The sequence below is a fragment of the Periplaneta americana genome, chromosome 3 (assembly GCF_040183065.1).
Source record: "Periplaneta americana isolate PAMFEO1 chromosome 3, P.americana_PAMFEO1_priV1, whole genome shotgun sequence".
NCBI classification, from domain to species: Eukaryota; Metazoa; Arthropoda; class Insecta; order Blattodea; family Blattidae; genus Periplaneta; species Periplaneta americana.
In genome coordinates, this window is record NC_091119.1 from 53,943,322 (window position 1) to 53,967,998 (window position 24,677).

The 24,677-nt window shown below is 36.5% G+C and overlaps 2 non-coding genes across 2 annotated transcripts; both read right to left on the reverse strand.

The window, feature by feature from the left end:
• Positions 1-11,297: 11,297 nt before the first annotated feature.
• On the reverse strand, positions 11,298-11,370 carry TRNAY-AUA (transfer RNA tyrosine (anticodon AUA)). Its single transcript has one exon. It is a non-coding gene; the product is annotated as a tRNA-Tyr (tRNA).
• A 280-nt stretch (positions 11,371-11,650) lies between these two features.
• TRNAM-CAU (transfer RNA methionine (anticodon CAU)) lies at positions 11,651-11,723 on the reverse strand. The gene has a single exon. It is a non-coding gene; the product is annotated as a tRNA-Met (tRNA).
• Positions 11,724-24,677: the final 12,954 nt, after the last annotated feature.

The following is a 24,677-nucleotide window of genomic DNA, read 5'->3' on the forward strand; positions in this document are numbered from 1 at the left end:
CGTGACGCCAACACAATCGTTGTTTACCAACCACTGCCTGTCGCTTTCGCGGTAACTTTCGAGGGGTAACGGAGATGGCAGCACTTGTCAGAAGCGAGAATGAGCAGTCAAATCTGAAATAAGTGCCTGACCGGTATTGCCCACTGACCGTTATTCCCTCCCGGCTCTCCTACTTGTACTTAGTCTTAGTACTGTCGACATGTTGCATATATGTCACATTTTTTACATGTCGTTGCATATATGTCACATTTTAGACAAGTTGTTGCATATATGTCACATTTTCGACAAGTTGTTGCATATATGTTGCATTTTGTATATGTTGTTACATATATGTGACTCGAAAATGTGACATATATGCAACGAGAATGCGCTATGTGTAGTATGCTTGTCTATGGTGGGGAACAGGGCGATGTATTGAAATAAAAACAACTGTATACACAAGCCCTGTAGGTTTATTATGATTAAATCAAAAGTATATAAATTACAACATTCTTATTATTTTCACACACACACATTTTACTCTTGCACACGTCTTCTTTTACATGGAGGTTCATAAAATCCATGCGGCATTGTATTAAACCCATCTTGTAATATAACTCTTTTATCATCAAAAGAATTTAAAGTCACTTTATTTACACATATTTTAAACACGTTGTGAAAATATGATCTAATTGGATTGTTTTTTGTGTAAGTACATGATACCAGATTCACATGTTGCATAATCTTCAAACGTAAGTTCATTCCTAATTACGCTTTCCTTAATGTCTTTCAGTTTCTTAATTTCAAAATCTGAACACTTTAAGGCATACACTTTAGCCTTCGAACCAACAAACTCATCAATATGCGAATTTGGAATTTCACCCTTGAACTTCCCAAGTACACTTTTATTATGTGTTGAAAATAAAATATGATTTGGTGGATACACACTAGCATCCAAATGATCCCGTACATTTTGCAGATCATGGTACAAATCATCTGTTTCAGTGAGATATATAAAACTGTCTGTATCCATATAACACAACTTTAATTTATCGCCAAACTGTTCTTTCATAGTGCTATAGTGAAAATTGTACATGTGCACTTTTTGAAAGTTCCAAAATATACATACCCACATATAACGCTTTATCAAACAAAATTTGAGTTTGCGCTAAATGAATACCCACCAGGTTTTCAGCATAAGTTACTCTGTCAAGAAAGTATGGTTTCGAAATGAGTTTTTCCAGTTTTTCATCGTTTGAAACTAATCTGAACATTTTCCATCGTCTTTCCAAATACTGCATTATTCATAAGCTTGAAAAAGTCTTTTTGAAAGTCTTTTGCATTTTTACGCATTTCATTATTCAGATCAATTATTTTAACCAATACGAATGCTTGAATTTTATAATGATGTATTTTGACAATTGCATGAGACCGTTCACATACTTCAAAATGTATTAAATTAGAATCCTAATAATAGTAATGATGATGATATTAATAATAATAATAATAATAATAATAATAACAACAACAACAAGAATGTGTGTGTTTAATTTACAAGTGTGCTAGATTAATTTTTTTATCAATTAGCAATTGGCTTAAAGTACAACCATTTACGTCATCAATAATTTCCCCAATCCAATTTCAATTAACACTTGCGAATGTCCAACCCCCAACCCCCCACTTTCCATTTCCCCAAAACTATTTATCAATTAAATTACCATTACAAACTTGTATGAATGTATTTCAAATTATGACGTCACGCCCCAACTTCAATTACATACCTGCACTTGTGCATTTCAAATTTATGACGTCACACTTTAACCTTGCACTCTTAGCTGCCTCTTTATGACGTCACACTTTAAATTACGCCACTATGAATGTGTGTATTTCCAATTATTACCCTCCCTCCCCCCTTTCCAACTTCAATTACATACCTGCAATACATTTCAAATTTATGATGTCACACTTTAACCTTGTACTCTTAGATTTTTGTCATGCCCCTTTATGATGTCATACTTTAAGTTACGCCCCTTTATGACGTAACACTTTAAGTCTCACCCCCTGTTTGACGTCATACTTTAGCCAATCCCTTGATGTCACTTCCCACGCCCACTTATGGCGTCACTTGCCACGCTCACCTATGACGTCACATGGGGATCCATGGGAGCCAGCTGGACTGGCTTCCTAGCCGTCATTTGTATTCTAGTAGACAGGATTCATCATACTGTATACTTTTAGAGTAGCCATTGTTTGATCCGAATTTTTTTTCCAAGTTTTGGAGATTTCGTGAAATGGTCGTACTTGTCTGAAAGAGTTCTTCTATTGCGAACTTCCTTTGGACTGACGAGAATGTTGTTGACTTTATCCTCTTTCCTAATTCTATACACGGTATATCGTCCTCCTTCCGTAGACTGTGATGTCGCTTTAACTATTTCTTCTAAAGTCAGTTCTGGATTTTCTTTACATAATGTATTATACATATTGAGAACACATCTCTTTTCCCCAATTCTAATGGGCTGTCTCCTTTCATGTTTCACTACAGAATTATCAGCCATCGTGAGCTTGTTCTTATAAAATATAGCTACTTCACACGATTCTTATAAACACATTTACTTTCCCCACTTCATACACTTAAGTTAGATTTATTCACTTCACTCTAATCTATACACTTAACTTCATAAACTTCACTAATTTCAAGGAAGAAGGCACATTAGGAAAAAATCACTGCTACAAGTCAAAGACTTCACAATCGTATGGTTTCCTCATGTGTAGTGCGCGTATTCACGCACGCTGTCGGTATACCAACAACTGCACTTCCACCCTAAATCATTTTCACTGAAATAAATGTAACATTTTAGTAATTTCGTTATTTATTTAACAAACACTTATCAACATAAAGTGGAAAGCCGTTACCACTTTTAAATTCAATATAGTTCACATTGCATTCTCTTAAAAACAAGCACAAGCAAGTGAAAGTTAAATTACAAATTGAGAGGCTAAGGGACTGCCTTCGGAAGCCGTAACAGCGTTTCCCATTACTGTGTTTTGTTGAGATCGCCTCCCAGCTTTCGTTAGACAAGGTTGAACTAGCAGCAGTCCGCCATATTTAAAACCTGTTGATTAGTCGAATTGTTGTGCTAATAATTATGATGAAATATGCCCCTGAAAGTATTTTCCTTTCTTATGATTAATTATAATTTTGTTGGTTACTTCCTTATTCCGGGGAGGTTCAATTGTGCATTTACTTCATAATTTTTCCCATCCTATTTCTATTTCTTTTCTTGTCACGTAGATATTGCACCACTTTATTAAGATATGACAGTCGTATGTACAGTATGTTCTTGTTCTAACAAAACAGCTGACAGCTTCGCGAGGTATTTTTTCATCCGCTGCTTCCATTATCTTGTCTGTCACGATATTGAAAATATTTTTTGACTTACAAAAAATAAGTGCTATGAATGTCTTAAAAATATTTGCACGTACATTCATAGCATTTACAAAGTTCTATGAGGTTTTCGTTAAATTCCCTCTGGAAAGGGAATCAATCCAAGCGTTCTTTTTAGTGGGATTAATTTCACAAATTTCGGAATGCTTTGCTCACAATCGATGGGTAACACAACCTGAAAAATAATCCAGGCCTTCCCGACTTACTATGTCGTTAAAATTTGTAAATCAGGGAGTTTGGGAATATCTTATACATCGAAATAGTTTCCTCATCTATTGAACTCGATCCTATGTTAATGTCAAGTCTGAGCTCTTACTCAAGGAATAGATCTTCATTTGTCCCTTCCTGGTGTGAATAACGTTATTTTAAATCTATAATTAAACAGTTTTCCTCTACCCTTTCGCCTTTTTGTGGAGAAAACCGCTGCCGAATTACATTTCATAATTTCTCATACGATATTTAAACTCTATAGGGTGTTTTGATGCCCCATACCTTTTATGCAAGAAAAAAACACTCTAAATAAATCTTGGTTTAATTTTACAGTGGTTATGTAGCGGACTGCTTATTCTTATCTTAGATATTCGAACAAATCTTGGAGGGATTAGATTTCCATAAGAATGCCCTGTTGAAATGGTAATTTCATCCCAAGTCCCTTGGCTCTTATCGTTTCCATAATGTCGCGTATTTTATCTAAGATACTGTCCTGCTCACCTTTTTGCACACCGTAGGCCTATGCATTTAAGGGGACCGGGTAGTATTTTTCCAGTCAAAACTATGTTCTTTTCAAAATTCAATATCTCAAGTTCTACCCAAGATAGGTGTGTGAAACTTGTATCATTAATTAAACTCACAGTGTTCAACATGTAAATATTTGAATTAAACTTGTGGCTGTGTCTGTTTATGATCTAAAATGAAAAATATATGATCAATACAAGATTGAAAAAAATGACATTCACCATATACAGGTAGCGTACACTTTCCTAAAAAAAACTACTGTAACAGCTTTGTTGAAAATTTTTCATGTTATTATCCAACACCTATTTGACATAGCCAGGGGACTCTTCTATGAATTTTATGTTTCAAAGTCAGTTTAAAAAAAAAAATATTATGAATTGTGTAATGATTTTTACTCAGTTTTGTTATAAAATATTTTTTTTAACTCGGTACGTTTTGGTGAGAGATTAATAATTCTTCACCAGCTGTGTAAACCTCCAAAAAATGTATATGTATGCAAAAAATCAGCCTTCTATCTCTAATGGCACGCACGTCTCTCACATCTTGTTGGTTCCTGGCATAACAAGAACTGGAGGAAGGAATCGTCCTTCAGCGTTCTTACATGCTATGATGGTGACATTTTCTCCCTTCTCTGCAGAGGTCAGGACAGAAACATTTTTTGAGCCTTTTGCTGTCAGAACTTTACCTGCTTTGTTAATTTTCTGAATTCCTGACTCGTCCATATTAAATATATTTGCAGGTTTGTCGAACAACCGATGTTCGGTCATAATCTTTTCCAATAAATCGAAACCCTTCACTTCCCGGGATGGGCCCTGATCTCTATTAACAGACAGTCCTTGTGACTGCTTGAGACTAATCTTAGGGTCAGTCATACCCCGTCTCTTGTTTTTCCATATTGAAAGGATGTTTTAAACCCAGTGATTGGGCAAATTGGAAATCCATTCGACGCACCAATCTTCAGTCTGGTACAAACCCCGACGAAGCAAGATGTTTGATGTGTTTCGCCAACCTTTTATCAATCTCCCTCCCAAAAACTCCTTCAGGACCAAGAGCAGTTTTGATCAAACTGTTAGAGGCTTTCCTCCTTCGAATAGTACTTTCAGGGATGCTGTAATACCTAGAAGCCATTTCCCCTTTTGTAATGCATGTTACTGCTTCGCGCAAATTTTCCACCTCCCACTGACCTTGAGCAGGAACTCCAGGCTTCCTCTTGTATGTTCTAGGCATCGTTCCTGCGATTACCTACTTTAAAATGGAATAAGTAAGGCATTAATTAATTAACATTAAAATAATAGTGAAAATATTAATAAACTGGGTTTAAAATGTTTAAAAATTTGTAGTTTTGTTAATACATTTTCTAAATAATTTTTATTACTTTGCTAATTCTTAATTATAAATGCTCAATTTCTGTCCAGGAATAATCAAATATTACTATTTACGTATTTCATACTATTATTCATTCAATACATTCATTTATTATTAATAATTACGTTCAGGATATTTGTTTATATTGCGTAATGTGAAGTTAAAAATCGCGCCATCACTCCCCATAATGATATGCACCATCTATCCGAATTCTCAGGTGTAGATGGCATACATGCCATACGCGCGATGTGGGAGACCAACATGGTCGACAATGCATGAGATGTGTTGTATGAAACCCATGGGTATACAAGCATTTGATACCGCAATGATTTAATACTTATTTTCTGATAAATAGGGCCTTAAATGATCAACAAAGTAAATTTTGACTAATTCTGCAGTGCACTTACCTAAAATATCTAGTTATTACCTCCAGAAAAGCAACAGACAACAAACGGGGAACACAATGCCACTACTCATAGAACTGGTAAGCTACTGAAAACGTCTGCTGCTTTGTAGAACCATCTAGCGGATTACGACCGAGCTACAGAGAGTGCGCCATCTCTCCCTGTGCGCCATCTCTCCGGGAATTACTGTATTCTACACATACCTCATATTTAGAATAACCTAGCACCATATTCATCATTATTTCCACTTTCTTTATCTTCTTCCTCTTGGATCTTCTAGACCTCATTCTGGCTTAACTGGACAAATCATCTGCATCGCATGTGTAGAGATAGAATCCCAAAAGTCATGCTCCACAATCGTCCAAACAGGAAGAGATCTCTAGGTCGTCCAAAGAAGTGCTGGATTGAAAATTCAACTGTGAGATCGTAACAGGCCATTTGACCTAATACTTGAGGGAAGAAGGAGAAAACGCTTAAATTATGTCAATTTCAATTGAATCACAAATCGCTATTAATTATGTAAGTTTCAATCAAATCACAAATTGCTATTAGAATCTCCTTTATTGAACAGAATAAATAAATGCAAATAACAATAAATGAAGTGACAGACATAAAGCACTGAATGATCATATTAACAGAGAATAGCATCGTAGCCTTATTGGACTGGCTGGTGAATGCAGCAGGTCACTTGTGAGCATCTGAATTTCGCATCGTCTGTAAAATGCAGGTTTGCCTAATGACCAATCCACAGGATGATAAGATTCACTCTGTATATAGGGGCTCTTGTTTACTGCACATGCGCAGTGTGTTATAAGCAAAACATAACAGTAAGGGAGCTCCAAATTTTTTTCCGTATCAGCACATACTCGTAGATATGTGACTGATACTCTTGTACACGGTTTGTAACAGATGTGTTGCCTAAACCCCAAAAGACACTAAATCCTATACGGAAGAACATACTGTTTTATCGTAGTTAAAATCTACTCATTTCCACACTTTCAAACATGCAAACTATCAAAAAATCTGTACAAACTAATTTCAAGAATTAAGGAGAATTGCCCATTCAAGAAGTTAAGAATATGCAATAATTAACATGAATATTTCTCAAAGCAAAAGCCTTATATTTCTAGAGGTAAATAATCTTAAATCGCCAGTTTTCTGCTACTGCAATGCAGACCAGGAATACTGCTGGAGTAATAGTTCATAATTCAATTACTTGACCTAATAAAGAAGATGAAAGCCGCAGATTCTTACTTTGTTAGTGAACGTTTAGTCACCGTCATTACTTCCATTGGGTATCCCACAGGGCCGTGCGGTGTATTTTTTGTGTGGGTAAGCTCTGAAGTTTACTTATTCACATTTTTTATAATTACACATTAATCATGACTTATAAAACTTTCAGGGTGATTCGCGAGGATTTACCGTCCCTTACGGAGCTTATTTTTAGCTTTAGAAAACTAGCCAGTTAAAGAAATGGCACTTCTGAATAGTTCATTCTCCATTTATAATATTGTTTACCCGTAAAACTAAAGAAAAAAGGTATTTTACTAATAACTTCAAATTAATGTAACTCTGAAAATATTTCGATTAGGGCAAATGTTCATATGACATTTTTTTGCTCAGAATGTCTTCGGAAATAAGCTCCGTAAGAGACGGTAAATCACCCTGTGTGTGTGTATAGACTATTTTAGCTACAGTACTACAAAATGTTAATAATATTACAGCATTCTTTCATTAGGCTTACTTGCATGTAATATGGCGATGAACAGCAACGACAATAGCTGTAGAATAGTAGCTGTAGAAATGTATTACTTAAAAGTAAAGTCCATTCTTCTTTCTTGTTTTGTGAACTTTTTGATTACATCTTCATAAAATGTGGCAGATCGTATCACTGTATGAAGAAGTCCCTTTTCAATGGATAGAAGTGCTAACCCATTAAGACGTTCTTGGCTTTGTGTTGATCGCTGGTATGATTTTATTCTTCTAAGTGCAGAGAATGTTCGCTCTACGGAAGCTGCAGTGCTAGGGATAGTGACAATAAGTAATCCAAGTTTATAGACTTCTGGTAATGCTGTGTCAAGTTGTTTTTTCTTGAGTGTATTAACCAGCTGGTACGGATGTTGTCCAGAAAATTCATCATAAGAGTAGAGCACAATGAGTTCATTTTTCAGCCTGATAAAATCAAATGTGTCGGAGTGATTTTCTTTCAAAATGTTAAATATTGTAGCAGGAAAGTTCACCCTATATTCTTCGTACTTCTGAGGATCTAACAAAGCCACAAAGTTTAAGTTATGCATAGAACTAAATCTTTCATCAATCTGAAAAACTATTGTATCGATTATCTCAATGTAAAGGACCTTTCTTGCAACTTCAGGGTCTTGTTCTGTGCGGCGACGTTTACTTGCAGTTTCATCATCTTCGTGGTGGTAAACTACAGTTTCTGTCCTTATAGAATCCCAACATTTTCTGAGATTTTGGATATGTCTCTTTGTTTCTGTAACTTTTTCACAGCAATACTGGATATCTAAAGATTTGGACTGAAGTATATTGAAAAGTATGTCAGTGTAGCTGAATATCTTACTGAAAATAACTAATAACAGTGATGTCTCAAAACTGGTCAGAAATGTAAGGAAGCCTTGTGCAGTAACAACTGTTTCACTGTCCCAGGTAGAACTGTTGTCTAATATGTCTTGAAAAAAATCCAATAAATTCATCCCTATGTTCCTTTACAGTCTGAACAAGACGCGATGTGAAATTCCATCTAGTTGGAGCATGTCTAGGCATTTTCTTTGAGGTGTATTCCTTAAGTCGTTGTGTTCTTTTGGACGATTTACTGAAGAAAGAACCCAAACCAGTTAAAGTCTGTAAAAATATTCTGCACTCTTTCAAACACGTGACTGCGACAAGATTAAATTTAATTTATGACTGAAACAGTGCACAAATATTGCCTTAGGATATTTTTCAAGAACTTTAGCTCTCAGACCATTTGTGTGACCAGACATGACAGCAGCTCCATCGAACGTTTGAGCAACGGGCTTGTTACTTATGTCATACTCAGTGGCTATATTTTGGACATGTTCGAATAAACCATTGGCAGATCTATCATTGCTTACATCAGTAAAACATATGAATCTTTCATTAATCTCACCAGTCTCTGAATCAACATACCTAAGAGTTTTTATACCATTAAGTACGAGAAAAATTCGTACCGGCACCGGGAATCGAACCCAGGACCTCTCAGCTGTGCGCGCTGAGTGCTCTCTAACAACTGAGCTATGCCGGGACCCGATTCACGACGCCGGCCGAATTCCTCTCGTAGTATCGTGTTACGGCCTTACCAAAGAGTGGTTGAAAGCTGGGATGCATTCATAATGTCTGAAGTTTCGTCTAGCATGATTGCAACAAATGACGTTTTTGAAAGTTCTTGTTTTATGTTATCCATAACAACATCACTTACAGCGAGAATCAAATCATTCTGTATTCGATTTGAAGTTCCGCGGAATGTGGTAGAAGTTTCCAGATGATGACTGAGGGTTAAGTCATATTTTGCAAGGTAATTGAGCGCACCTAAATATACTCCTTTGTTAACTGCCTCTTCTGACTCACAATGACCACGAAATGACAATTCATGCATGGCTAGAAAACAGACTGTATCAATTAACCTCTTCAATATTTCCCTGTTCTTTCGCACCATTTTATTGTGTTGCTCGACACTGACACGAAGTTGTGAATCTAACTGTACGTCTATTCGAGATGATCCAAATGACTTAAATTGTAAAACATTAAAAATATGTGCCTGTGACTTTTCATGTTTATTAATGGCATTGTGCAGATTTTTCAGATTATCATAACCATTTTTAGACCAAACTGTTTCTTCTTTAGAAAACATAAGACAGAGCCAGCAAAAGAGTTTATTTAATTTCGCACTTCCTGCAATCCACTGAGTTTTCTGATATTGGGACGCTTTAAAATGTCGAGTATAATCTTTTCCTTTATCTTTATGAGCTGCAAAAAAGCGTTGGCATTTCAGGACATGGTCGATCACTTTGTATTATGTTTAATTTTTCTTGCAAAGAATGTAGTCGAAATGGGTGTTTCAATAATTGTTCGATAGGACATAATGAATCACCCATTCTTAATCAATACCGTATTTAGTTTATACACAGAAAACTACGACATAAATTGTCACTCACAAAGAAACAAATCTTCAAATAACTGAGAGATCCTGAACACTATCTCAATTGACAAACAAATGGCATGTTTCACACACACTGCCAAATTCAACACTGGTATTCTTGTGCAGGAACTTAACAAGCCTGGACACGGCCGACTTTATATGCTCGCTTTGCTTCTCCTTATACAAAAAAGCGAAGGGAACATCAAGTCGGCCGTGGCCTGGACAAGCGATAATCCCAACGCTTATTCTTGCTGAGTACGAGCGTATAGGCAATACAGTGCTTTACGAGGAAATTTTCCATCCGTGTCTACTGTCCGCGCATGCGCCAGCACTGTAAAATGAGACTTCGGGCAAGCTGTGAACGAAGAGCTGCCTTACTGCAGAAGTGTAGTTAATGCAGAACATTTAAATTTGAAGTGCAGAATACACTTTATTAAAAAATGTTTATTTATAAGCTGAATGAGATAAAATGATACATTAATTTGAAGTGTAATTCTATTAGGGTATGCGGCGCTTACCCCGCTTGCCCTAAATGCACGCCCCTGGTATCCCATTCCATTGTCTGGTATCCTGATGTAGCCAGATGTTCGGCTGGGTTAGTTGTAGGGTTCCACTCCATGGGCTGCATTTCATTCTCAGCGTCGATGCCTTCCCACTGCATGAACTCCTGTTGTTCTTACAAAATTTCGGAAATATGGAGTAATAAAAGGTAAAATTTTAATTGACGATGGAGAAGTTTTAAGAGCTATAAATGCCGTAATTTAGCTCATTTTAGAACAAAAATAAAGTGGGGTGTCCCATGATGTAGATCAAAGGCGTCCAAAGTAATATTCTTGATTACATCGTGCTTTACGATTATATCTCCATAATCTCTGGTAATCACCAGTGTCTTTCTTCTCTTTGCGCGTGACCAAGCCGCTTACTTGAACATACACAACAGAGTAATATACAGCGGTACTATTTTACATGTCATGGTGAATATGCAGAACTGACAGGTATTGTTGTTATTACTATTATTATTACCGTAAAACTGTAGATTACTGGCATGGCGTTTGCTGATTCATTATATCAGGATTGGAACAAGCCAAGAAACTTATTGAGCTGAAGGATAGGCATACTGCTCCTGCTACTAAAACACACAATATGACAGAAAAACAACTACTACCTATTAATATTTGAGGAGAAAAATTCGCTCCGGCGCCGGGGATCGAACCCGGGTCCTTGGTTCTATGTACCAAGCGCTCTGACCACTGAGCTACGCCGAATTCAACCCACAGCACCGGACCGAATCCTCCTTCAATGTTTCCCTTTGTGGCCTGACTCCAAGTTAGGCATATATGTTGATGTATATGTCCAATGTCAACTGCCATTATACTAGGAGCGCACTCAGCTGAGTGACTTGTTTGGCCGGAATTCCGCAGTTACGTGCACAGTAATCTGTACAAATATATGCACTGCAGCTATGAGAATATTATAGATTTGTTAATTTGTCCTACAGAATAATATCTGTAATATTGACAATTAATATTTGAGAAGAAAAATTCGCTCCGACGCCGGGGATCGAACCCGGGTACTTGATTCTATGTACCAAGCGCTCTGACCACTGAGCTACGCCGAATTCAATCCACAGCACCAGACCGAATCCTCCTCCTTCAATGTTTCCCTTTGTGGCCTGACTCCAAGTTAGGCATATATGTTGATGTATATGTCCAATGTCAACTGCCATTATACTAGGAGCGCACTCAGCTGAGTGACTTGTTTGGCCGGGATTCTACAGTTACGTGCACAGTAACCTGTACAAATATATCCACTGCAGCTATGAGAATATTACAGATTTATTAATTTGTCCTACAGAATAACATCAGCTGAGTGCGCTCCTAGTATAATGGCAGTTGACATTGGACATATACGTCAACATATATGCCTAACATGGAGTCAGGCCACAAAGGGAAACATTGAAAGAGGAGGATTCGGTCCGGTGCTGGGATTGAATTCGGCGTAGCTCAGTGATCAGAGCGCTTGGTACCGGCGCCGGAGCGAGTTTTTCTCCTCAAATATTAATTGTCAATATTACAGATATTATTCTGTAGGACAAATTAATAAATCTATAACTACTAGCTAGTTACGTTGTGGAATGGAAAATAGGTAAAGCACTTAAATCTTTTCAAGAGGGGGAGTTTGTTAAATCATGTATGGTTGACTTGGTAAAAATTTAGTGCCCCCAGGAACCGACTAATTTTAAAAACTTGATCTTTCACGATAAAGTATCCCCTGAAGAATTTTGTTGTCCATTAATACAAGCAGGCAGGTGGAAGCGAAAATCGTAAATTTGAGTGCTTTTCTCTAGCTCTTGATGAAAGTACAGATTTGATTGACACAACTCAGTTGGCAATATATATGTAAGAGGTGTTGATGACGAATTAAATGTATGTATGTATGTATGTATGTATGTATGTATGTATGTATGTATGTATGTATGTATGTATGTATTTATTCACACTGCAATGGGTATATACCCGGTGGCAGTGGTAACTGAGTATGTGCTAGAATTGATTCCTTTGGATGATATTACTAGAGGAGAAGACATATTTAATGCTGTTTATATTAAATCGACATACTTAAGACTTCAACAAATAAAATTTGATAACACAATCTCAAGGGAAAAAATGAAACTCTCTACATCGTAATCCACAGTTGATTCCCGATTTACCACGCAACTTATCTGCAGCTGCATTTAGATTGGCAACAGGCCATGACTGTTTGGCCAAGCATCTGCATAGAATTGGAATATATCAGTCTCCTAACTGTCCATTGTGCAATTCAAATCAAGAAATGGATTCAGAACATTTCAAAGTCTGTGCGTCAGTGACTAACCATGACAATATCTTTGAAAAATATTGGAGTGCATGACTTTATTGTCAAATGCCTGGCATTAGAAAACAACAACAACGTAAGGTAAAAGCACCAGTCTTTGACACTTTAGTGATGAAATTTCTTTATTTTGCGTATAGTTATAAAACTAAATAATTAAACTAAACAGTATCATTACACACTAATTGTTTCAGGCTTTATGAGTGCCATATGGTAGTTTTAATTATTAATAGTCATTATTAATGAAGCAATAATTTTTTTTTGTAACACATGTTTATTGTACCAGTCATAGACACTCAAGATTTTAGCATGTACCAGTCTTTGACAGTGTCCATGTACCAGTCATTGACATTTATGTTAAATCACTTTATAATATATTAAACTTAGAAGAAGGTGATATAATGATGAAATGTTAATTAACAGAATTGTTTAACACTTAATTTTGTACTTTATACCTTCGTTGGTGACTGACTTCACTTTCATTCAAGGTGCAAATTGAAAAATAAACAAATGGAAATGCGCCAATAGACAGTCAGTATGAAAAATCAATAATAAACAACTACAATAATCATCAACTTAACACAAACAAAAATATAAATACTTCTACACACATTCTTTCTTTTTATAGTCATAGGATAAACATAAAAATATGAAGACTTATTACTGAGGGGCTGGCTGACATTAGACATAGTTACCCTACACTGAAATACATACATAAAACTTGTGTTTAGGCTTTTTCGAAAATGTTCACAGGCTTAGAAAATTCATATTTTAATCTTGCTCCAGTGCGCAAGAGAATTGGTGAAGGTAGTTTTCCAATGACCGATGTCATTTTTACTACAGACACATCTTCTTCATCCATCTTAAAGATTCTTTTGTCATCGCTGATACATTTCATTGACATTACTTCCACTTCATTGTCATTGGGATATATCTCCTGCACCACACATGCATATCGATACACAGTAGAATTCCGTTTGCCACCATAAAACTTGACCAATACATAATCGCCAACATTAGGTTTCTTGCAGGTTATAATGTCACATGTTTCTTCCTCCGACTCTTCTACTAGTTCAATATCATCTAAGCTGTCCTCACTCTCAATCCACTCCTCTGAACTTTCTGAACTGCTGGGCTCAAATTTTGCTTTCTTCAATGATTTCACCTTTAGTTCCCTCTTTTCTAATCTTGCTTTCGACCTTTCTTCCTTCTCTAGCTGTTTCCTTACTTTCTCTTCTTCTTTCTTCATGTGATATTTCTGCCAAGCCTCAGAAGTTACTACAGAAGGTATTTTTTCCTTATTCTTTCGTTTTTTAGTGGTTGTTGGCTGAGGCCAAAATAATACCTTTTTAAATGGTGAAGGAACATTTGACATCAGGGTAGGTTGTTTTGAGGATGTAGGTCTACTTGGTGGTGTCATGGGAACAGCCAAATCAGACTGTGTTGTTTGAAAGTGTTTGATGAGGACTTACAGATACATTTGATGAGGAAGATTTGTGAGGCGTGGTGTTTGTGAACTTACTTGGTGAAGACGGCAATGATTCAGATCCATTTTGTTGTGTTATGACCTGACTGTTTGTTTGATTGTCACTGTCTAATTGTTGTGTCATAGTTTTCCAGAGTAGGAAAAGTGAAGTATCTTCAATACGTCCAGTCCAATCATGTTTGTCATAACTGTTTCTGAACTCAGCCATTTTATCTTCGGGTATGTTACTTTCCAAAAATGACAGCCAATCTTTTAGATTAAATTCACTTCTGCAGGCAACTGATGAAACTACAGGCACTGAAACTTCACAATCTTTGGGTGCAATTTTGTTGAAATTTACATTTGCAACACTAAAAGGACAGAGCCCACAACTTTTGAAGCCATTCTGAATGGATTGCTCGGTAATGCATTGTATTGCTTCAGACATGACAGGTCCAAAATTTTCTTTCTTTAGTTTATTTCCGGAATTTGCTAGACGCCATTTCTTTTTCAGTGGGCCAAATACTGCTACGTCCATTGGCTGCAGTAAATGTGTCGAATTTGGAAATAGTGCAATTAATTCAATTCCATTCTCAGAACAAAACTGAGACAAACTGAGTGTCATATGAGACACATGGCCATCAATGAAAAATATTATGGGTCTCTGGATTTCTTCCTGAATTAACCATGGATAGAAGACATTAGTCATATATTCATAGAAAGTAGGACCACACATCCATCCACTTTCAGATCGTCCAATCCCCCACGTTGTAGGTATACTATTTGCTATTAAGCTGGGTATTCTGGCATATGAAAAGACTGCCATAGGAGGAGCAAGCTTGCCAGCAGCATTAGCAGTCATGAGAACTGTAAGATTTTCTTTCTCATCATTCCCAATACTGTAGACAACTTTACTCCCTTTTTTCGTAATCACTTTTTCCCCCTTAGGCTGCAGGAAAAATGCACTTTCATCTGCATTAAATACCCTATTTGGATCATTTGTAATGTCCAAGATGCTTTTGTCCCAAAGATATTTATGAACTTCTGAAAACCAATTGCGAACTTGTTCTTCTGTTACATTTGCTCTAGCAGTCGTCAAATTTTGTGCCACACGCTCACTTAATTCAGGATGTCTTTTTAAAAATGATGTGTACCATTTCCTGCCTGGCCTTCCATCGATGAATGGATTTGCTCTTTTCATTTGTTTCAAAATTTGTTCAACACTATCCAGCAAAAGTTCTTTTGTTACTGGATACTGTAGACATGCTGTTGACAAAAGCCACTGGACTAAAATCTTCTCCTCATCATCACTCAAAACAGTGGCAGGTCCAAATCTACAAACTTTTGGACTCTTCCCGCTCGTTTTATAATATAGTGTAACCCTAGGCACACCAAACTTTTTGGCTGCAGTAGCTGTGGGCATGCCTTCCTCCACAGCTTCTATGGCCTTAGCCATTTGATCAGAGGTATAGTTTCGCTTACAAGCCATACCTGAAACATGATGTTCCAAATATTGACAGTTGGTGTTCCAGTGATTGACACCATATCGAAGATTGGTAAAATTGGTTGTATAGTAATATTTTCAAGATACACGTCCAAAACATTTTCATTCTGTTCAATTTAGGAATAATTAATGACAATCAAGCTAATAATCTTTGTACCAATCATTGACAGGGGTGTGTCTAAAACTGGTACATCACATAATTTAATGTACCAATAATTGACACCACTACAATAAATCATTGATTTAGGTTAGGATTAATTTTGACCAAACATATCCATTCCTTTATCATCACAGATCAGCCCTTCATAATAATATTTATCGATTAAAATATATAATTGTTGTTAATAACATACAAAATAATATCTTACCTTAAAGGTTGTAGCAAGGAAAATTAGGAAAATCTTACGAACTTATGCTGCAACAATTTCGCAAAAATTTTCCCGCCAAACCAATTGAGAGTTGAGCTTGAACTGTTCACCATTACTGCCACATGAACTAAACTTAATTTACCCATATTCACAGAGGACAAAATAAAATAATTTCTCTTAATATTTCGTGAAGTTTACGTAAGTGTCAATGACTGGGTCACAGTCAAAGACTGGTGCTTTTACCTTATGTGTAAATAAACAATAATTTAGATTAATCTAAGATAGTGTCAATAGCAAGGGATGGAGCTCGCTCAATGATTGGGGATAAGAAATGGTTAATTGGCAGGCTCAAAGCCCTTCTTAAGGAAAAGAGTGTAGAAAATGTTTGTACTTTCCATTGCATTCTACACCAAGAAGCCTTTTCTGCATAATCTGTGGACATGCCAACTGTTATGAAAGTTGTGACTCAAAATGTAAATATCAGTAGGAGCTCGCCGTAAAAAAAATTGGCTAAGTGCTGTTCACATACACAAATGCATTAACATTTTTACCAATATAATTAGTAAGGCTACTGTTCATAAACTACGTACAATTTTAATAGTTTTAGAACACATGCAAACACGAAAATTAATTTATTTCAGGACTCACCCAATTTCTTGCATACGAAGTCAATCTTCCTATTTTTCAAAGCAGCAAACCAGCAAAATGTCTAAGTTTAACTGAGGGGTGGACAGTATATCTCTATGCAAAGCTGTGGGGCTAATGATGAAAGTCTCTCCTGTGATGTAGCATTCCGAGTGAAATTTTCAATCTTTTCAAGCAGAAAAGCTTCTTTCATCGGAAGAATTTTTTAGTTATTTATATGACTTCTCTATTTTCTTAGCAATTTTTAAAACAAAGAACAACTGGAACTGTAGGTCATCCAGAATTTAAAACATCTTTTTTATCCTCATATTTAAGTCTACAAAACGACATTTCTAATAAATTACAAACCGTGTCATTTTCGGGATACATGCTGTATTTTGCACTCATTTATCAAAATTTTCTATGTACTGGTATCTAGGTATTTGTATAATCGCATTATAGTGATTAATCATTATATATACACTATGATGTAGGATTAATACACTGTATAGGCTACACTTATCACTTATATACTCTAAATATATTAAATAATAAGTTAATATATACATACACAATATTGGGCTCTAAACTACATGTGTACATTTACGCGCTCATTAAACTTTCAAATACAAGAGCTGGAACAAAACTAGAAAGCTCATGAGAAGAAATAATACACGCCGTGAAAAACAAATTTTAAACTTTGCGAATGTATGTGGAGTGTATTCCTGATAAAATGATATAGAGCCAGCTAATCTACCACTGCAGGGATGGCTGCTCAGACACAAATAATGACGATAGGTATTGTTCTCGTATCAGGCAGTACATACTGTAAAATTTCACAACCCCTAAACAATAGACCCCGGCCTTAGAGAGTCCAGCTTCAACTCTTCTCTATTATTAGTTACCGTTAGATCTGCAAACTGGTTACTCCACCTACAAGAAGTCTGACAGTTCTTTGTAACTGAAAGATTCAGAAATGCACTTCACTCATAAAATCTTTTTTTAGTGCGTGACGTCACATTACCATGGAAACCAAGTGCTGTAGGAGAATAGGAGTCAAAATAATTTCACCTCTACAATATTGTAAGTTCCAATAGACACTGTTCGGCGCTCGTAACAGTTGACATTATTCTATTCAGCGGACAGTTACAGGTACTATTATACAACTAAACGCTGTTCATAATGACTGAAGAAACTTTTTTTTTTTATTTTAGAAATAAATATTAATACGAGATAAAATTGTTTTTTACACAACTAGGTGAAGTGGCACCTCACCTACTTCACCCGAATAACAGCCTCTGGTAAATATAATAAAGAACAGTGCATTGAAGCACTGCCAATTCAGATATTTAATCGAATTTTCCAAACATAAATTTGAAGATCTACAATAATTTTGTGACGTAAGGTGGTTGAATAGAGGTCTGATACTTCATAGATTTTTTTATCTTCGGAATGTTATTGATGATTAAGAGCATTTTTGTGTGACATTTGTGAACACTTAAACACACTCAATATTTCTTTGCAAGGCCGAAAACATAATGTTGTCAATATGTAATGCTTGATTAATGCATCTGTTATAACACTTATCAATCTTAGTTAAAATAATAGATTTTGAATAGTTTGCCTTTTCTTTACAATGAAAATGTTTATTTAGTAGTTATTTATTAATTAACACTTACATGTAACATTTTCGGCAACTAAAAATATAAAATTCCCTTCAATTTCAGAACATTTAAAGTCCCTCCTATAGCGCTTAACACCTTGGCAAAATTCGTGGAACCAGGAACGGCAGCGCATACACTGTATCCAACATTCTCCACTTCTGTCATCAGAAAACAAACCGCCGCATGTTCGACAGGCTTCGGTTTCAGGCTCTTCTTCAGTTTCTCTTCTCTTTTTGTTTCGAGAGGAGAAATGGAGTTGACGTCTTGTTCTTCGTTGAGCAGATGTTGCATGGGAAGAAGGTTGTGGATCATTATATTCTTCATTTTGTTCATCATTTTCATTTGTCTCTTCGTCCTCTTCTTCTTGCGCCGCCTCCTTCTCCTCCTCCTCCGATGATGATGATGATGATGGCATGGAATCGAAAATACGCGACTTCTGTGCTGCTGTTTGTCTTACTCTGGCATTCTGAAAGGGTTGTGGAATTGGAAGGACGTTATCCTGACGAACCTCATTGTTCTGCACATTGTGCAAGATTCCAACATGGTAGGTTTCATCAGGCAATGCATTGTTGTTGAAAGGATAAATTCCTGTGTCCTTAAAACCACTTTTTATATTTTTCATAGTGGCTCCTTCTTCATACGCAGGAACAAAAAGATCATAAAAATCATTCCTGGTTGGTTTTCTCCCCTTCGTTGTCATGAATGATTTGACTTTCTTCTTCCAAGCCGTCTTCATAGGCCCGAATACACTCACGTCCAAAGGCTGAAGCAAGAGAGTGGTATGCGCAGGGAAGGTAACGAAGATCAAACCATTTTCTATAATAATATTAAATTGGGCTAATAATTAACGTTTTCGGCACTTATGTGCCATTTTCAAATGTATGGAATTGCCTTATTACATGATCAAATAGATACACCTTATGTGTGTGACATATATGGTATGTACCCTTGATGATCTACCATCGTTTACAAAATAATATATAAATTAAATTAAAAACACTTGCTAATAATTAAAATCTATACTAATTTACATCTACAATAAAAGTCCCATTGTTTTATGTGACAATATGGTCATCTTGAAGTTGTTATCACATGCTGTTCCTATATTTATTAAAATGTTTTTGAGTTGCACTGTGTTGCACGTATTAAAATGTTAAAATTTGTTTGTTATATATTAACTCACCAAGGATTCATGTTGTTTCACTTACGCAAGTCGAAGCACTGTACCACGATGAAATGTTGCGTAATATCAGTTACATTGATGCTTGTTATTGTGTTCCTTCGGTTTGCCAAGGTTGGATGTTACAAATTCATCATTGTCACCATACGATTTTCAGTTAAGCCTTTTACACTGCGAACATAAAATGTTGTTACGTGTGTGAATATACTGGTGTTTAAATGCATTGATTGAAAATATGAACTTTACTTACATTGGTTGGACGTGTTGTGTGCTCGACGTTAGTCAGGCTGTTACTGAGAATCGTTCGGTACTCACAATAGTTCTTATTTTAATGAACGTCTGGCGGAACCGGAAGTGAGGTGGGGGTAGGGGGATGTGATGTAATATTATGGGATGATGTCCGATTTTTCGAGATTAATTTAAATAAATTGAATAGTGGGTTATTGGGATTAACTATTTGTTCGTTTAAAAGGTGTTTTCCTTCGTTGAAATTCTTTGCAATATAAAATTGCTCTGCAATGTCTATTAAGGGGCTGTTAATGGCTTTTATAACTTTTAGTGTACATTTTATATTACATAATTCATATCTTTCTTCTATGAGGTGATGGGCATATTTCGACTTGTTTCTATTGTATTTAAAATCTGTAACGTGTTCTTTATATCTTATTTTAAAATTACGGCGGGTTTGACCGATATATATTTTGGTGCAGTTTTTGCATTGCAATTGATATATACCACTATTCAAGAGGGGTTCATTATTATTGGTTCTATTGGGGATTATGTTATGAAGCTTGTTGCTGGTTTTGAATGCTATGTTGATGTTTTGTTTTTTGAAAACAATATTGATTTGATTGGAAATTTTCCCGAAATAAGTCATGGTTTGCCATTTTTTGTTCGGTTTTGCATTTTCTGATTCTAATGTAGTGTGTTTTTTCTTAAGTAATATGGCTTTTCTGTTTTTAAGTAGTTTTTGAATTAAGTGTTTTCCATAGTCATTTTCTTTTGCAAGGTTTTGAATATAATTGAATTCTTTTTTTGTAGTTACTCTTGTTCATGGGTATCGTAAGTAAACGGTCAATAAGGTACCCAAATTTGCTGATTTTGTGTGTTGTGGGGAGGGTGGAATAAAAAACCATTTTCTGCTCGAAACTTCATTACTTCCGTGGACAAGTGGCTGGCATGTGAATCCAGTAGAACAACTACGGGCTGGCTGGTGGAATGTTCTCTACAAAATATTTCAAGAATTGTAGAAATATTGTAGCATTTATCCATCCGTTGGGAGAGACGCATACAATCGAATTCGGAGGATTTGGTTTCAGTTCTGCACTCAACCTTTGACCTTTAAAAATGATTAGAAATGGCCCAGTCTGCCCGGCACCATTCACAGTTGGAAGCACTGTTGTTGTTTCTCCTCGTTCTGCTGGCGTCTGCTGATACACGCGTTTCAGTCCCTTAGGAGACACTATTTTGCCTGGTTTTTGCACGTAACAGAACCCAGTTTCGTCCAAATTCCACACGCGATTAGGTTTATCCATCAGGTTGTTTGTAGCTGCAGCTCTATTCACAGATAGATTTTTCAGGCAGCCTCATTGCTAAGCCGTATCTGTCCCTGAAGGAATACCACCAATCCCATCTAGCTATGCCTTCCTAAGAATTAAAGGGATTCTTACGCCCGCTTTCCGCTATCAGATTGAATGCCTGCTTGCGGACGTCAGTTGCACTCAGACCGAAGCCCATTTCCTGCATTTCCTAGATATAGGAAACTACTCTCTGTTCTGCAGCACCTGATATTACAATGGGCCTACCCTTCTTCACTTCAGGGACATCATCAGGCCCTGAAGAAAGTGTAAGATACCTTTTCAGGCTGTTGAAAGGGACTTTATGGAACTTGGATGCCTTGTAAATGGACCATCCCTCCTTTAGAACTTTGCCAACAGCAGACTTCAGGTCGTCTCGAGAGTATTTGGAATACTGCCCCCTTTCGCCTGGCATCTCTGCAACACACAAAGCACCAAAGCTTTTAAAATGTCCTTTAAATATATTGCTGACTAAGGCATGGTGGAAAAAGTTCCATTAAAACCTAAAAGATGGCAGCATAAGCCAATATTTTCAACGACCACAGTTCCCTTGAACATTATGACGCCTTTAAACTTCTTAAGAAAAGAGCCAAAGAAAATAAGCTCTCACTCTGTAATTTACAAAAATAATTTGTGTTTTTTTTTTAACTTACCTCAAATAATAAAGTTTCCTCTTCGAAACTGTATAGAACACAGCACGTTTAATCACTTCTGATGTAGTTTAAAACTATATTCTTCCACAATAGACATCAACTTGCCACGAGTACAGAAGGAAAGTAGTAAACTTCTTAATAGTTCTAAAAAGTCTGTAAGGAAGCGCTCATTCTCCTAGAAAAAAATCAGACGTGTTTGGGGAGCTCCTGACATCTTGTGGACAATACAAAACTAAGTGAAAGAACTTAGTTTAACTTTGAAATTAATCTTGTGATAGACTGCCAAATTTTCCTTACTACCAAATTACCCATGTCTCCCCTACATTATAACACACATTTCTTATAAAATAACTTTACTAGACACATTATTATTAGTCTGAAATCAATAGGCATTATTTAGTAATTTCCCTTGTATCCTGATAGACAGCTACATATTGAATCAAGAACGCGCCCTGTCCCGCTTCTGAACACCATTTTTGTTGTGCACCCGTCAACTTAAGTCGGATGACTTAACTGATGATTACTGCGTTCGACTCCTCACACTTCTCAGGATTTCTGACACCACCATTATATTTATAATGGAAAAGAAACGATTTTACTGAAAGAGCTGGGGCTCTCAGTATATTATAGGAAAACTACATGTTTACTGAACTTAGGTTCTAGACTGAATTAGTTGTGAATGAAAGTATACTTGATTTATTATTATTATTATTATTATTATTATTATTATTATTATTATTATATATGAGTTACTTACATGGTATTATCTTTTGTCGGCGCTGACGCCATTACAATCCTGTCTCCGACTTGTTCCTTTCTTAGACTCTCACCGGTTTCCAGATAGGGGTACCACCCACGCTATCCACCAGGTAAGATGGGCTTTAAACTCCTTTTTGATTATATGTGCTTAAAGATGTCGTCTTAATCAAACATGTTACAATTAATTCGATTCAGTACAATACAGTGATAAGTCACTTTAATGAGACTACGCGTAAGAAAAGAGTTCGAACAATGCGTGATTTAATTTAAACTGTTAAAATGCATGCTTTGTTCCACTGGACCAATGCGATTGGTCCAGCAGTGATTCGTGGCATAAGAATACTTTATCGTAGGCAGTGATTTACCGCACGCGCGACAAAACTCTTTAACGCTGGCTAAGCATCTATCTACTTCACAAGCTGGGGTTTCGTTGGGTGTCTGCTTAAACCCATGTATTTCGCTGACACTGGTCCTGGACAGTTTCAAATTTAACACCATGCTACAGGGCGTTCTTAAGCCCTGGGACATAACACTTCTTTTCCAAAATTGTTTTACTGTACTTGTTCCTTTTTCCAACACTTTCCTTGAACTTGGCTGCTTCAGATTTCTCTTTTAGTTTTTTCAGCACGTTTCTTCTTGTTATGTTCCTTTTCTTCCTTTGTTCTTTCCTTCTTCCAGGTAGCTTTTAAAAGGGCTACCTGTAAGAATGGGGCTATCCCTCCTTTCGTTTTTCTGTTTTGCGGACCTCAGACATTTTTGGCAATGGCTGAATCTCTGAAGGACTGATACACAAGGAAGAATGTGATATTTTTGGGTCTTTTTTGGTGTGGTACAACTGATGGACTGCTGCTTCCCTCTTATTTTTTCTCCTGCAAGAATTTCTATCAGTCTTTCTAATACGTCTATCCATAGTTGAAACTGGAAAAGAAATCGAATTACTTGTAAAACTTGTATCGTTTCAATATACTACGTCGGAGAACATAGAAATCAGAGTAGAACAATCAAGAACTGTACAAAACGGCCAAGCACTGTGTAAAACGGTCATCGTGCGTGGTCGTTTTACACCGAACACGGAGCACGGGAACATCCAATGTGTTTCCTCCATAGGAATCTGTTTTCACAGGGAAGAAATAAAACGCACGTCATGCCATATATATTTTTTACTCTTATAAGACACCAAGAATATAGGATTGTTTATGGTACACATTTCACGTACCGGTATCTCCACAGCATATCCTTCCTCATCGTCGTAGAGGTTTTCTAGTGGTTCGGCTGAATCAGCCAATATCACTATGACGTTTTCTTCTATAGTGGTAATCGGGCTTCCTGGAGGTCCACCTCCTGTTCCTTTGCTGATGTTTCTTTTCTTGTCCATGCTGCATTTCGCTTGCAGCGTTAATCGACGCCACATGCCTGTGAATATACCAGACGTAATTTAGCACATACCTGTTCACTTAACAGCCAATTTTTCGCGTTTGTTTATTTCTCACGTTTCAATATTTCACATTGAAAGGTCTGTTATTCTTGTGAATAAAATAGCAAAATTACTTTTAACTTATCCATTGACGTATTTGTATCACGTGGCGGGTTCTGAGGAAAACTGCTGTTAAAAACATCTGTTATTTTCCGTCACGCCGCCTTCTTCTCCAAAGTTTCACTGTTGTAGGACTTATTTTCTACAATATCGTAACTTCTTATTATGTCCGATAACACGGTCTTTTCTTCCTTTGAAAAGTTCGAAACACGTTTTGCCATTATGCTTGATTTCCATTTGCCGCCCGCGTTAAAGTAGCTCCGCCATTGTTGATCGGCAAAGAATCTAAATGCAAGATACTCCACACTTCTCCTTCCAGACTAAAACCGTAACTAAAACGGTGCCTTACTAAACATCGGCTGAACATTGTTTA